We start from the raw sequence: 15,393 nt of genomic DNA, 5'->3' as shown, positions 1-15,393 counted from the left end.
GCCAATAGAATAAAAGGGAGTAGCACAGCTAAGGAAAAGGGAAAAAAATGGCAGACTACGTTGTTTGGCGACCCCCGTGAAATGGTCGTTCGACCCCAAATGGGATCCCGACCCACAGGTTGAGAACCACTGCCTTAGAAGCATCACCGTGGAAGCTCCAGCCTTTTGGTACATCTATGCTGTATCACAACACTTGTACAAAAGAGAAGTGGGCTTGGGTCATCATGACCCAATACCGCTTGTCCTCATTTTGCTCCCCTTGAAGATGTCGTGGGTCTAGCGCTGCCCGTCATTGCCGTCGTCAACCATTCGGTCATGTCCAACTCTTGGCCACTATATGGATCAGCACTCTGCCCAATATTGAACAAAAAAATTCTTAGCCTTTCATTATAAAAGTGGTCCTTGACTTACAATGTTTAGTGACCGTTCAAAATTACAATGGCAATGAAAAAAGTGACTTATGACAATTTTTCATACTTATCACCACTGCAGAATTCCCATGGTCACGTGATTTAAATTTGGATGCTTGGCACTGGTTCATATTTATGATGGTTGCAGTGTCCTGGGGTCATGTGATCACTTTTTGTGACCTTCTGACAAGCAAAGTCGATGGGAAAGTCAGATTCACTTAACAACTGTGGCAGGAAAGGTCGTAAAAAGGGGCAAAACTCACTTAACAAATGTCTCACTTAGCAATAGAAATTTTAAGCTCAATAGTGGTCATAAATTGAGGACTACCTGTATCTCATCATCAGATTTGTTTGTCTATGGCAGGCATGTCAAACTTACGACATCACGTGACGTCGCGCAATGTATCGGGCCGATTTTGCCATTGCTGGCAATGGGGTGGGCGTGGCTTCCACGTGACACATCCGGCCCATGGGCCGGCAGTTTGATACCCCTGGTCTATGGGGATTCTCAGTCATCCAGGTCATGGTTGTCTCAGAGGTGCTTTTTTTCTTCTTCAGCCAGAACTGAAGAAGCTTCTTGGATGGAAAGCAAAACGTCTTCAAGGAAAAACAAAGAAAGTCCAGTTGCCTCTTGAAAAAAACACCTTTGGGACAACAGATTGCCTTCCTTCTACCCCCGCAAAACTTGCATCTCTCTTTTCTCTTGGCATAGCAGAGTTGGTTTTACTGGCAGCATTGTAACCTCTTGGTGCTGATCCCATCAGATTTAGCAAATAGCCTGCTTTGCCCATAGTGCTTCCTTCAAAGAGACACTTCGGCATCATGCATTTCTAATGTGGCAGCTTTACTGTGGTTTTGCAGCAAAGAACACCAACTCCAAAACATGACGCACAGAGAGTTGAAGGGGTGGATAATCAGACTCTGTTTATTCCGATTTGTGTGTTCACAGGGCATCTTAAATTGGATAGAAAGGAGTGTTACTTGATAGTGTTGGATAGAGACTGTCCTGTTTCCCTCCCCCTCCCCAATAAGTTCTTATTTGGTTTGATGAAAGAGTGTTTGCTTTAGATATTCTTTCAAAGCAAAGGAGAAATTTGGAAACCTAGATATATTGTGGCATTCTTGCCTTTCACTGTTCCGTTACTTTCTGATAGTTTGCCATCTCCTTGGAAGGGAGATCATAGAAATTTTCTCCCAATGAGCTTTTTCAGTAATGGTGGTAATAATATCACCACCAAGACAGCCCTGCCCTGTTGGAAAAAATAGTTGCTTCCTTTAGAGAAATCCAGACAAATCCATCATTTGTCCATAATTGTGACATTGTGAAAATGTGCTTGGACCCAGGTTTATTATTTGGTGCCCTACCAAAGGTATTAAAGGATCTTAAGCATGCTCTGGGATAGAAAATACTACACCTTTAAAAGTGATGTGTCAAGTGTTTTGATTAGAAAACAGATCTGAAATGTTTTCTAGTGTAAAAAATGAAAATGAAATTGCTTTCTTATAAAAAGCTTTTAGTGATAAGAGAATATATTAGTCATAGGGCACATTAGGTTGCTATTCACCTGTTGTTTACAGCTTATACAAATAGTCCTTGACTTATGACTGTAAATAAGCCAGGAATTATGGCTGCAAGTCACTGCAGTCATTAGCTGATGCATCCAGATGCCTAGAACTTTCCTGTGTTTTTCACAGTGGTCGTTAGGCAAATGCTGAAGTCATTAAGTGAATGAAGCGTTTATTAAACATACACTCTGGTTGTTAAGCAAAGCCATTCATTTGAAACCAGCAAACAACATCATGAGTTGTGGTCACATGATTACAGAAGCTCCAATGGGTTGTAAAACTGACCCGCCCAACATGCAGTCATGTGACCATGGGGAGGAAGCGCAACCATTTGTGATGGCCAGAGGTGTTTATGGGCCACTCTGAGGCTGTTGTTAATTTGAACAATCATAAAATGACTGGTCCTTAGGCAAAGACTATCTGTATTTGGCTTTTTCATCTTCATTATCTATTTTTTATACTCCTTTGAACTTGTATTTGTATTACGCCTTTCCTTTATTCTTTTAAAATATATAATCGTCATTATATATAAAAAAGTATATACATGTAGAAGTATTGTGTTTTCAAATCAAAAGACGGCACATAAGAATGAAAGTGATGTGTCCTCGGACATATGCAGGGCACATGTCAGAACATTTCTGAATGATTCATATTTTTGACACATACAAATATGTAGTTTTGGATCATTTTCTTGAATGAATAACAAAAAATATTTATGGTTTTAACTCATTCATTTAACTGGGTTCTTTTGATCCAGTGGACAAACGGTCCTGTTTAAGGGCATATTTATACAAAAATATTGAAAATTCAAAAGGATTCATGATCTTTTATGTAACACTTTATTTAGGATACCTATATCCTCATCTTGCATGCAGCTCTTATTCATTGTAACAGCAGATGCAAAGGATGGATCCCATGGCAGATCAAATGCTGCAAGATGTGACAGCTTCAGACAACTCAAGCTCAGCTCAAACAGAAAAAAGAACATAAGGAAACAAGGACTGGAGAAACTTGGTAGTAACACCTTGTAGCCTTTGCAAGGCAAGTGTTGTCTCTCATTTTCAGAACTGTGAGACTAAGAATTATACCTAACTTTTTAATCTTTCATACCGATCTATTTTTTTTATTAAATGTGCTTTCTTATGATGCTCTGGTGTGTGATGTTGATCAAAAAAAAAGAGGGGGAGGGAGATAATTGAATGAAATCTTAGGGTCCCTAACGTAGTGCCTAGGAATGTTATTACACTCTAGGCCTCATCTTTGCTATCTGTTAATGTACTCCAGGCCTACCATCACTTTTTACATATCTTAGTCGTTCCTGTAATTTAAAAACTAGAAACCAGGTTTGTTGCAAAGAAAGTGCCAGCCACCAACAACATCTGGGCCAGTAAAGTTTATTAATAAAACCTTAAAACTTCAACTTTTGCAGCCCTCTGCTTTCATTAAAGATATACCACCTTCTCAAAAGGAAGATACAATCAACAGAAAAACAGGTAGTCCTTGACTTACAACAGTTCATTTAGTGACCATTCAATGTTACAACAGCACTGAAAAAAGTGACTTTTGACCACTTTTCACAGCTACGACCTTTGTAGCATCCCCATGATCACGTGATCAAAATCCAGATGCTTGGCAACTGGTTCATATTTATGATGGTTGCTGTGTCCCAAGGTCACAGGATCACATTTTGCAACCTTCTGACAAGCAAAGTCAATGGGGAAGCCAGAGGCATCCAATAAATCAGTGCTTCATAAAGGTTTAGGCATGTCCACTAGGTCAGCTGTTTTGCCCGTTTGATACCACATTTGTGGGCACCCTCACCACCAATTTTCAAAATCCCAAATGAGCTTATCAGCATGGAGACTTCTGGTTTAATGAGCACAATAGTGCTTAAAAAATTCTCTTTTTGTTTCATGTATCAGCTGTATTTAATAGATTGTGGTGGACTCATAGAACAGAGTAGAGACAACACCATCGGAGGAAGCGATAATTAAGAAAATATTGGATTGTGCGGAAATGATTCTCACATTGAGAATCAAAGGAAAGGAAGATACAGCATACTTTCAAACATGGAACTTACTTTATCAATGGTTGGAAAAGTGGGATAGAGAGTAAGAACTTAATTTTTATGACTAGGCAAAAATTAACCCAGACAACATATTGTTTATTAAGCACAAATAAATTGTAATGATAGAAAACCAATAAAATACTTTTTAAAAAAGAAGAAGAACAGAGTAGATGGAACTAAAGTGCTCTAACATTCCAGCAGCTTGTTAATTCGTAGGTCTCTTGGGAAGTGACCTATGGCTGATAATGCTGGGTTTCATATTAATCTACAGTCTGAGTTCTTTTGCTTTATCACACTGCACTGTTCTGTTGACCTTTCTTATATTTTGTGGTCCAAGGAAGAGATCTGTGTTTTTCCTCCATAGTAAGATTCTCAAGAGCAGAGGATCAGTAAATGAAAGGCAACAGAGAAACCAGAGAACCTTCACTTAAGATCTTGTAGGCCAGATGGGGAAATCTTGTCAGCCACATCTAGATGATAAACTGGGCTTTCCCTCCATTCTCTAAAGCTTAATTTGATGAAGTTTAATGGAAATTCAATTTAAATAAAATTAAGTTAATGAAATACAATAAGTATGATCACACCCACCACATTTTATGATTTCTCCTTCCTTCACTTTAATAGGAAACCAGGAAGAATTTGAGAGTGATCTGCAACTCTAGTCCCTTGAGTTTTAGTCATGCAACAATAACTAACTGGGACTGGGTGGGAGTTTTTTGGGAAAATTCCATGGGCACAGTGCATCAAAGTTTAACAACAGTTAGCCTTCTATTCTACCAAAATAATAATAATAATAAATGTTTCCTCCCACGTGTCAATCCCCTACTTCTCCTCCATGGTTCCTTTCCTTAAAATAATTGTTCCAGACAAGTCTTTGTAGAGAAATGATAAGTGACAAGAACTGTGTTAGTAATTTAGAGTAACTTGTTTTCTTTTTAGATTTGATGGATAAAGAACTTGAAAGATTTGGGACTTTTCTATTATATACCTTGACAGAGGAGAGAATCTTATATAGACAAAGATGGAAAGACACACTAATTCCCACAATGGAAGTGTGCAGTGCTTTTTTTCTTAAAAAAATTAAAAAGGTGCCGGAACTCACACACATCATACAACCCGCCTTGCCTACCCTACAAGGTTCCATCCAAAAAAGGTGCTGGAACTCTGTTCTGGGCGTTCTATGAGAAAAAAAGCCCTGGAAGTGTGACTGGCAAAGATGATGGAGTTACTGGAGATAGCGAGGCTGTCTGTTTTAATTAAAGAGAAGAAACTATCTAGTTTTGTTTCTCCTGGACACCCTTTCTGGACTTTTTTGCCCAAAACTGAAAAGAAATGAAACTTTCACTTTAGATTTTGATGATTACAATGATTTTGGTATTGTAGAAATGGCTTGAAATCTTGTGAAATGTAAAGCAAAAAGTTGAGGTTGTGGGGTTATTTATTTATTTATTTAGTATTTTACTGCACTGAAAAAAGTCAAAAGTCACCACTTTCTCTGCACTTTTTTTTCTCTTAGTTCTTTTTCTCTGTATTTTTACTGTAGAATGAAACTTAATCTAAAAAAAATAATTAGAATAACTCTGAGCCCTTCCATATATATCATAAAGGAAATTGGGCTGTTCTTCACCTGTCTTCCTGTGGTCATATTGGATAGCCAGGTCTATGAACTCTGGAAATTCACAAGCTTGGCTCCTTATTCTGCTCCAGAGGAAAAGCTACTTTGATAGCTTCACAGGACTTCCTGTTATGATGGATAGGATGCCTTTCACTGGTGCCTTATCTCACCTCCGGGATTTTTCACCCCTCCTTGGCTTGGCTTAACCCCAGTTGTTGGGGGGGAGGGTTCTGCTCTGAATTTATGTGCATAGGCTATGGTTCAAACACCACAAGGGACAACTGATTCCTTCCTTTTATTGTGAACTTCCATGGGTCACTATTTTTACCTGTGGCTGCCTTTACTTTGAGTCCTAGTTAAAAAACAACAACCACAATCCTAAACCCACAACTATGAAAACTGCTGGCTTCTGCCGTGTGGCTATAAATATATTATTTATTTTTCAGGACACCTGTTAAGATAGAGTAGGTAGGTGGGCAATTATTTTGTGTAGGAAATGAAATGCTAAGGGCACAGATCCAGTTGTACATGGTCTAGTTGCATACACATATGTTGCTGTATATCAGTATAGCTCAACCTTAGCAACTTTTAAGATGTGTGGACTTCAATTCCCCATGTGGGCTGGGGAATTCTGGGAATAGAAGTCCACACATTTTAATGTTGCCGAGGTTGAGAAACACTGATCTAGTGTAAAAGTCACGGTTCTCTGCTTACTGAGGACCATTTGAGTCACTCTGTGACTGCTTCCACTAATCTAGACCAATCTTTGTTGCTTATACAAATGAATTGTTTTCAGAACGTCTTTTAATGTCTATTAGACAGATATTTCCAAATGCACTTCCCACTGCCGAGCAGCAGAAAAGAGTTCCTTACAACTGCTCTGAGTTCCCTAGAATGGAAATCTCATTCAACACTGTTTATCCAGCAGCCCTGGAAGTGGCTGCTATGTCTGCAAAACAAGAGGATTAAAAAAAAAAAAAATCTGCTGAATCAGAGAATAATTTTTCTCAGAAAAAAACAAAACAAAACTCCTTTATGGTAATTTCTTGCTCATCATGATGGATCTTAGCAAATTACAAGAATGGGGTTTTGGTGTAGGGTTGTAGTCACATGAGCTGAAGGGTGTGTGTGGAAACACACGTAGGCAAAGGATTTTGTGTATCACAGACAGAATTTTTCATCTCTTAGACTTTTACTCCAGTAATTATTATTTACAGCCTGGATTATTAGATGAATGATGATTTTCTTTGCGACTGTAGGTTAACAATAATGCATCTGATCATTACCTAAAACCAGGGGGATCCATGGCAGGGAAGGTTAAGAAAGAAAAGATAAAGGCTTCCATGTTGACTTTTTTGTCCACACACTATGGACATCCACCATACATATCACTAGAAGGCAAAATCACGAAACTGCATCTCACTTATTGTGGCCATGTCAGGGGAAATTCACTAGAGAAAACAATTATATTTGGAAGAGGTAGCAGAAAAGGAGACCAGGCTGTCAAAGAACATGGTGGCTGGACACCATCAAAGCTGACACTAACCAGAGTATAGAAAAACTCAAAGAAGTAGTGCAAAATCAGAAGATGTGGAGAGATCTGGCCCATAGAATCACCAAGAATTGGACATGACTGGATAACATCCTCATCATCTTCTTCATCATCATCATCATCATGGACATCCCTGGTAGGAACTCCTTTTTCTGTCTCCTTAGGAATCTCCTTCCTTTTACAAGCACACAGTAGGGAGGGACATAGAAAGAGGCAAAAAGTAGGAGGTGGAAGAACCTCCCTCTACCCCCCCCCACATGTCTGCTCATAAGGATGCTGAGTTCAGTTGACCCACTGCAGATTTCTTTTTAGTTTTTCTTTTCTGTATGAAGTAGGAAGCAAGGGGAAACTTTTGGAGGAATAAGGAGAAAAAACCCATCAAATAGTATATGTCCTCTATCACATATTGCCATCGCATAATGAAAATGTGGAGTCACTTAAAGAGATATAGTAGATCAGTGGTTCTCAACCTATGGTCCATAGACCCCTGGGCGGCTGCAATGTTATCACTAGGCTTAAAGAAATGTTATGATTTAAATCTTGAGTTAAGACTTGAGGGTCCATGGCCATGCTCTGTGGCCAAAAAGGTATTGAAAGGGGATCCATGGTGAAGAAAAGGTTGAGAACCACTGTGGTAGATCATTCATATTATGAAAAGCCCTTGAGAACCATCTTCATTTCCCTCTTTCTTCCTCTTTGCCTCATTCTTTGCCTGGATACAATCTGCTTAGTAGCATCCTTATTTTGTCAGTCCTCTTCCAATATTTTGTCTCAGTTAACTGCACCCATCCTGGGTTTTTTTTCCTCTATATATCATAGGATTCTTTTTACAGTCACAAACTAATCCAGATTCACACATTGTGCTGTGCCATGGGTGGGTTCAGACATTGATTTGGCTCATTGTGTTAATAGGTTTGCAAGCTGTAGTTGATGACTTAACAATGTGTAAAGCAAGCCAATGATGGCTTGTTAAAATATTCACCAACAAACTGTGTGAACATATTGTATTATGCTTTCATGCATGTCATATAGTTTATTGCTGGTGAACCAAGCCATTGTGACTTATTTGCTGAAAACCATAATGAAAACAAATGTGTATAATGTGTGGTTAAAGCATTAGGCTAGAAACTATAATACCATGAATTCTAGTCCCATCTTGGGAACAAAGCCAGCTGCATGACCTTGAGCCAGTCAACGCTATCTCCACCCTAGGAAGGAGATAAAACACTTCTGAAAAATCTTGCCAAGAAAAAAAAACTGCAGGCACTTCTCCAGGTAGCTACTGAGAACATTATTTTAACCATGGACATATTAACCTTGTTCTGGCTTTCAGGTCTTCTTCTATCTGCCTTTCTGCATAACACAAGGAGAAGAGCTCACACAAAGAGAAGACCATAACTGAGTGGCTACTACTACCATCTTGCTACTAAGCATGCAGAAAGTCCCACATTCAAGTGCTAGGATTACCAAATGTGGCTGGAAAAACTCTGGCTCAAAAATTGGAATAGTCATGGCTAGCCAATGATGGCCTAATTGGACTGATTCTACTTCAAGAAGCTTCCTGTGTCAACAGTATGGAAGGTCAATCAATCAATCAAGATAAGACACTACTACTAGTCATAGTAGTACATCTGACCAGTGAGATCCCCAAGTTATCTAGAAACTCTACTAGCTATGTGCAATGATAAATTTTGTGTGCTCTGTAGCTAACCCATCAGCACTTCTCCACTACTGACTCCCAGCATCTCATATTCCGCAACAAGTTATATATAGGCTAAAGGGAGTACTTTTCCCCTCTTTCATTCAGTCATGTCCAATTCTCCAGGACTACCTGGACAAGTGCCTGCAGTTTTTTTTTTCTTGGCAAGATTTTTCAGAAGTATTTTATCTTCTTCCTAGGGTGGAGATAGCATGACTGGCTCAAGGTCATGCAGTTGGCTTTGTCCCCAAGATGGGACTAGAATTCATGGTATTATAATTTCTAGCCTAATACTTTAACCACCAGTGTCTCTCTATAGGGAGCTAGCCATTCCTAAACCTTATATCTGCTTTAACAAAACACAATTGCTTTCTTCCCCGAATATACTATATCCAAACAAATAAACCATATTGTAGCTTAAGGTGATGGTTGTTTCATACAGCAAGCTCAGAGTTAGATTCCCACAACAGATTAAACTATGAACTATTCATCCCTTTTGAGCTTTTTCTGGGGCATTATGTGAACCCTGCAGCTCACAGGATTGCCATCTTTCACTTTATACTTTTGTACATGCACTTAAATCATACATAGAACAAAATGCTCTGCTTGGTAGTAGAACAGATATGAAGTTTTGCAAAGGAGTGTGTTGGCTCATTCATATCAAAGAAGAAAGACAGCTGAGTAAGAGGAAAGTAGTTCCATTTATATCAACATTTATTTTATTTTACAAAGGAAGTTGAGAAGCTATTCACATCCTGGCCCACTCAGAGGCCCAGGCAATGCCCTTCTCACTTCATCCTCACCGTTAGTGCTTCCTGCATGAATTATCTCTGCTTTCCTGTTGGCAGGAACTGAATTCCAAGTGGTACAAAGGCTTGGGACAGGATATAAACAGGAAACGTCATCCAGATGACGCCATGGGCCTCTCAGCTCTGGGTGAGTAGGTTCCTGTGCTTTGCTCTGGTGTGCAATGGTTATGAGTGTAGGCCTGGATGCTGAAATGTAAGTTTGCTAGCAAAATAATATTATTATTTTTTTTAAAAAAGAAGAAGGTAGCAGTATGATGTGGATGAAGGAGTTAATGAAATCATTTTCTCCAAAGCCTCAGGCTGGTAATATTCTGTGAGATTCACATTTATCATTTTAACAGGTACAGATTATTGCTGTCTTGTTATGTAGGATGGTAATACATACTGTACTCAGGGCTTTTTTTCCTCATAGAACGCCCAGAATGGAGTTCCGACACCTTTTTTGGATGGAACCTTGTAGGGTAGGCAAGGCAGGTTGTATGTCATGTGTGAGTTCCGGCACCTTTTTTTTTTTTAGAAAAAAAGCACTGACTGTACTGAACATACCTGCCAGATCTGCCTCTTTGCGTGGCACCAAGGCACTTTATTTGAAAGTATAGTGTTCTTTGTCTGTGCTCATTTTTGGCATTCTGGGTACTTTAACATCATAGAAGCAATTTACAACACTTTCACTGGAGATACTTGCAAGCTCGGAGCAAACACCTTACCAGACTGGAGTCTGACACCATATGAAATAACTGAGCCTTTTTTTTTTTTTTTTGCTTTCAAATGTAACTGAAGGAAATAAGGAAACAAAATTAGGTGCTACAGCTGCAATTTACCACTCTTGAGCGAAAGCCAATTTGAACTCAGTGGCACTTATTTCTGAATAAGCACAGCTAAGTTTAAACTGTGTTGTGGAAGTGACAGTTTAAAGATGGGCAACAATTATTTCCAAATCTATATTGTGCCATATCATTTCTCCCTATTTTACAAAAAACTAAGAGCATTATCTAATAGACCGAAAATAACAGATCTGTTTTAGTTTTAATTGTGTTGTTAATTTTACCTTCTCCTCTTACTGATTCCATATATGAACATAGAATTCAGCCAGATAGAGAACTTATACAATAGGAACCTCGTTCCAAACCACCCAGAATTCCTCCCCCCCAACACAATATTAGGAATTTTACTGCCATGCACCTGTTGCAGTTTTAATTCCTTATGACTTAATCCTTTTAAACTAGAGTGAAACTACAGCTTATCATTTCTTATTCCCTTTTTTATGTTGCTAATGTTAAAAGGAAAATTGTGTGATATGTATTGCCTGCTAAAAGTTTAATCTGAGAGTTTTCTTAATAAATCCAAACATTATTAATACTGCATTTATTAATTCATTAATAAAACTATGTAGGAAAATACTCTTCTCTTCTACAGATGGCCTCTAACTGATGTGAGAGAAAGTTAACAAGAGGCTATGAATATTTTATCAAGGTAACTGTTTAATAAAATGCTTGATTAAAACATTTGGTTACTTTTAAGCTTCCTATCCTTCAAACCAACATCTGCCCAAGGATGACCATGGTGATAACTTCATACTCTTGTGCTTGTTGCATCTACTCTGCAGTTACACACACATTTTCCATGCTAAAACCTGAATATGTCACATATTTGAAAAAGTAAATAGCAGTTGCCCAGAGTAATACAGTACTCATTGCTGGAATTGCAACCAGTCAGGAGAACTTAACTTTTTCATCCCCTCCAGTGATCCTGTTCAATATATGTTTTCCAAAGCCACTATTTGAATTAGGAGGAAATCATCTTTGTACTTCTGTATGTATCTTAACGGTCAGGGATGCAGACACAAACTGTGGTGTCCCAACATTGCCACGTTCCATCTGTGAAATATAAAAGGATGAAAGATTCCACAGAAAGGATTAGTCTCAGCATCTTAGTAACCTTTAGAAAGGTTCAAGTTTCTCAACATGAGGCCAGCTGTTTCCAGCTGAGAGAGCATATTTGCCACAAGAGGAAGGATGGATGCTGAATCATGATTCACCATGGTTTTTTGAATTTTTTTTTTTCAATTAGTGTGCTTCACTACTTTAGAGAAATGAGAACCAAAGGCAAGAAACCACAGGCTTACGGTAGATCAAAAAGAACTCCTTCAACTTTTGGGAATATAAGAAACTGCCCTATGCAAGGAGAGCTATTTCACTGATCCCTCTGGCTGGAGGTTCTTAAAAAATCAATCACAGGTGTTGTTGTTTTTTAGGCCTATCAAAAGATGCCAAGGATTAAACCCGGACCTCTAATATGTGCCCTTTTACTGAACTGTGGATTTCAGAAGGATATTCATTGTTCCTCATATCTTCTAGTCTGGCATTCATCATTTCCTGTGCATACCCTCCACCGTCAGTCATGGCAGCGTGTCTGTCAGACTGGATTGAAACTCAGAACTTGAAATACAGGTAGTCCTCAACTCGCAACAATTCATTTAGTGACAGGTTTGAGGTTACAACAGCACTGAAAAAAGTGACTTATGACCATTTTTCACACTTATGACCATTACAGCATCCTCATGGTCATGTGATCAAAATTCAAACACTTGGCAACTGATTCATATTTATGACAGTTGTAGTGTCCAGTGGTCATCAAATTCACTTAACAACTGTGTTACTAATTTACCAACTGCAGTGATTTAACGGTGGCATGGGAAGGTTATGAAATGGGGCAAAATTCACCTAAATGTCTGGCTTAGCAACAGAAAAGTTGGGCACAGTTGTGGTAATAAGTCAAGGACTACCTGTATCTGTTTCAAACTGGTGCCCTCTAGATCTGTTTGGGTGCAAACTAAGGTAACTCAGCACAGCAGTAAGGATTCTGGAAGCCTAAATCCAACAGAACTGAAGGATATCAGGTTTTGGAATAAAGACTTTACCTTATTTAAGTATATAGTGTAGATGTATGAATCCGTGGTCCTCTTGGTGATACTGAAGGAACTTAGAATTTTGCTTTAACAATTCTTAGAGGTTGGTGAATTCTCCACTGATTCAATATGCTGATTTAAAATACTGTATTATCTTGCCTTTTTCCCCACAACAGGAAAGCAAGGACCAACCAATCAGAAGCCAACCATCTCACCTCCGTTGCTGAATTGTACTTTGAACAACTTGTTAATCCCTGCTAATATATATATATATGCCTCCTGGCTATCTGTCTTTGCTTTAAGGCATCCCTGTATGCCTTTAATAAACCAATTAAACTCATCTTTCTGACATAATTGCTTCAGGGGGTGAAGGAAAAAATAATTCTCTCCCAGGCATTTGTAGGATGCAATTAATGATGTTGTAATTAACCTTAATGTATCACCCTTGAGAAGACAGCTTAAAAACTCACACATCAAGAGAAGTTCAGTTTTATTTATTAATTAAAATGGCTATTCAGAGTCTAAAGCTTTAAACAAATTTGAAGGTGTAGTTAGGTAATTAGTAATGCTGGCCTAAAAATACAGACATTGATAGTTGAAATATGCAAACATATATTTATGTCAGTAATACCGGTACACTATAATCTACTACAGGCCTCCTATTGTCTGTTTCAATTATTCAAAAGGTAGGAATGTAAGTCTTTTAGTTATCTTTTGACTCTGTGGTCCCTTAAAATAGTTTAAAATCTTGGGCCATCCAAGGAGTAGAACAATTTATGGATCTACCTGAATATTCCAGTATTTTAAGTCTTGGGTTTACCAGTATGGTTCTGTGCTCACATTTTTATGATGCATTTTAATCCTCTTTTTATCCTTCAAGTTGCTTGTGACTAGTTGTCTTTAAAAGTTGACTACATAAAATGAATGGAATAAACTTATTTACAAAAACATGAAAGCCCACAATAGGAGAGTTCATAAATGAAATACCTGTAAGGACAATAGTATCAGTTTTTAGTACCTTGGTATCACATGGCATCTCCTGGGGCTGGCCAGGCCCCACTTTCTCCATGGCCAATTAGATCACTACTCCAAACAGACTCTCTTTGGATAAGAGTGAAGGTTCTACAAGCTTGTGGGTTGATTTCTGAACGTTTTGTTACCAGGCTAGGTAACATCTTCAGTGGAATTTAGGGGAGGTCAGTGTCAGTGTTCTTCTGTTTACAAGGGCTTCAGTATGGGTGTGTCAAGTGTGATGGGTCTTATGATGAACCAAGTGTCAGTCATCAATGAGAATCTTGTGATGGGGAGGTTACATCAGGTCAGGGTCATTGGGAGCTTACGGGGGGGGGGTTTGTGTGGGTTGGTTGAGGGTTGGTGCTGTCTCTGATTGGCTTTGTGGTTGATTTGGATGCTGAGGGGTTCATAGGCTGGTTGTAGGTCAATGTGTCTGTTGCTTGTGGAGTGCCAGGCTTTGATGAACTCATGAGCATGGTGGGTGGTAGAGTGGCTGATGATTTTTGTGTTGCTCCAATCGAATTGGTGTTATTTGGTGTTGGTGTGGGTAGAGATTAAGGATTTGGGATTGTGGTGTTTGACTGCCAGCTGATATTCATGGATCCTGTTTTTTAACTGACGTGATGTTTGTCCCATGTTTGTCCCAGAACTGGTTGCAATGGTTACAGTTGATTTTGCAGATTACATTTTTTTTTTCATCCTTCTGTATCTTGTCTTTGGTGGATAATACCTGGTGGAGTGTGGCTCTGGGTTTGTGATTAAAGTTATCTCTTTGGATAACTAGAGAGTGAAAATGTTGGGGATGAGGAAAAGCCATTAGAGAGCTGCTGTAGGACCCCAAATTTGCTCAGCGATGTTGAAAGAAACTAATTAGGAAGAATTGTCAATGGATTCCCTCATCTTAAATGGAAGGGTAACTTTTCAAGATGAGGCTTGGTAAAGAAGATAATTTTAGATAGGTAGAAAGAGACTTTCTTTCTAATATATAGGAATAGATTCAGGATATGGGTCTGTTACCTATTTCTGAAAACTCTTTACATTCAGTAAATGAGCAGATAAAGAGATATGCTTCTACATGTTATAGATTTAATGATAAACTAAAGGATTTATTGATCTAATATAGAGACTATGTCTTCTTATACTTTTTTTTGTTTCTAATTTATATTGATGCTTTATTAGATAACCATTACTAGAAGGGGAGTGCAATTGCTTATATTTTCACAGTTTAAATAAAACCTAAAATAAGCTACAGTTAAGGCACCTGGCTAGAAACTGGAAAACTGTGAGTTCTAGTCCTGCCTTAGGCATAAAGCCAGCTGGGTAATCTTGGGCCAGTCCCTCTCTCTTAGCCTAGGAAGGAGGCAATGGCAAAACGCTTCTGAAACCATGCCAAGAAAACTGCAAGGGCTTGTCCAGGCAGTCACCAGGAGTAAAAACTGACTTGAAGGCATTAAAAAAAAACAGTAAAGCACCAGCTCACAGTTAAGCAATCACATTTAAGCAATCACATTTAGCAGGTTGTGGGAGCCATGCCCAAGCCTTATGTGTTGATAAGGTGACCAACCGTCCTCCTTTAGGGAGGACAGTCCTCCTTTTGTGAGTTCTGTCTTCCCTCGAAAAGTGTCCTCCTTCATGTCCTCCTTTTTGATATTTGGAGACTAATCTGCAAGGCTTTTTTTCCCCTCATAGAACGCTCAGAACAGCATTCTGGCACCTTTTTTTGATGTTTTTTTTCCCCAGCTTTTGCATGAG

General features: G+C 38.8%; 1 long non-coding RNA gene across 1 annotated transcript; it reads left to right on the top strand.

Moving 5' to 3' along the window:
• Nucleotides 1–9,862: 9,862 nt before the first annotated feature.
• On the top strand, nt 9,863–12,021 carry LOC120308771. Its single transcript, XR_005556924.1, has 3 exons — nt 9,863–9,912; nt 11,136–11,192; nt 11,974–12,021. It is a non-coding gene; the product is annotated as an uncharacterized LOC120308771 (long non-coding RNA).
• Nucleotides 12,022–15,393: the final 3,372 nt, after the last annotated feature.

Source organism: Crotalus tigris, unplaced genomic scaffold, assembly GCF_016545835.1.
Source record: "Crotalus tigris isolate CLP2741 ecotype Arizona unplaced genomic scaffold, ASM1654583v1 scf7180000017947.1575755, whole genome shotgun sequence".
Lineage (NCBI taxonomy): Eukaryota > Metazoa > Chordata > Lepidosauria > Squamata > Viperidae > Crotalus > Crotalus tigris.
Note: the sequence above shows the minus strand (reverse complement) of the source record. Positions and strands in the feature narration are given on the sequence as shown.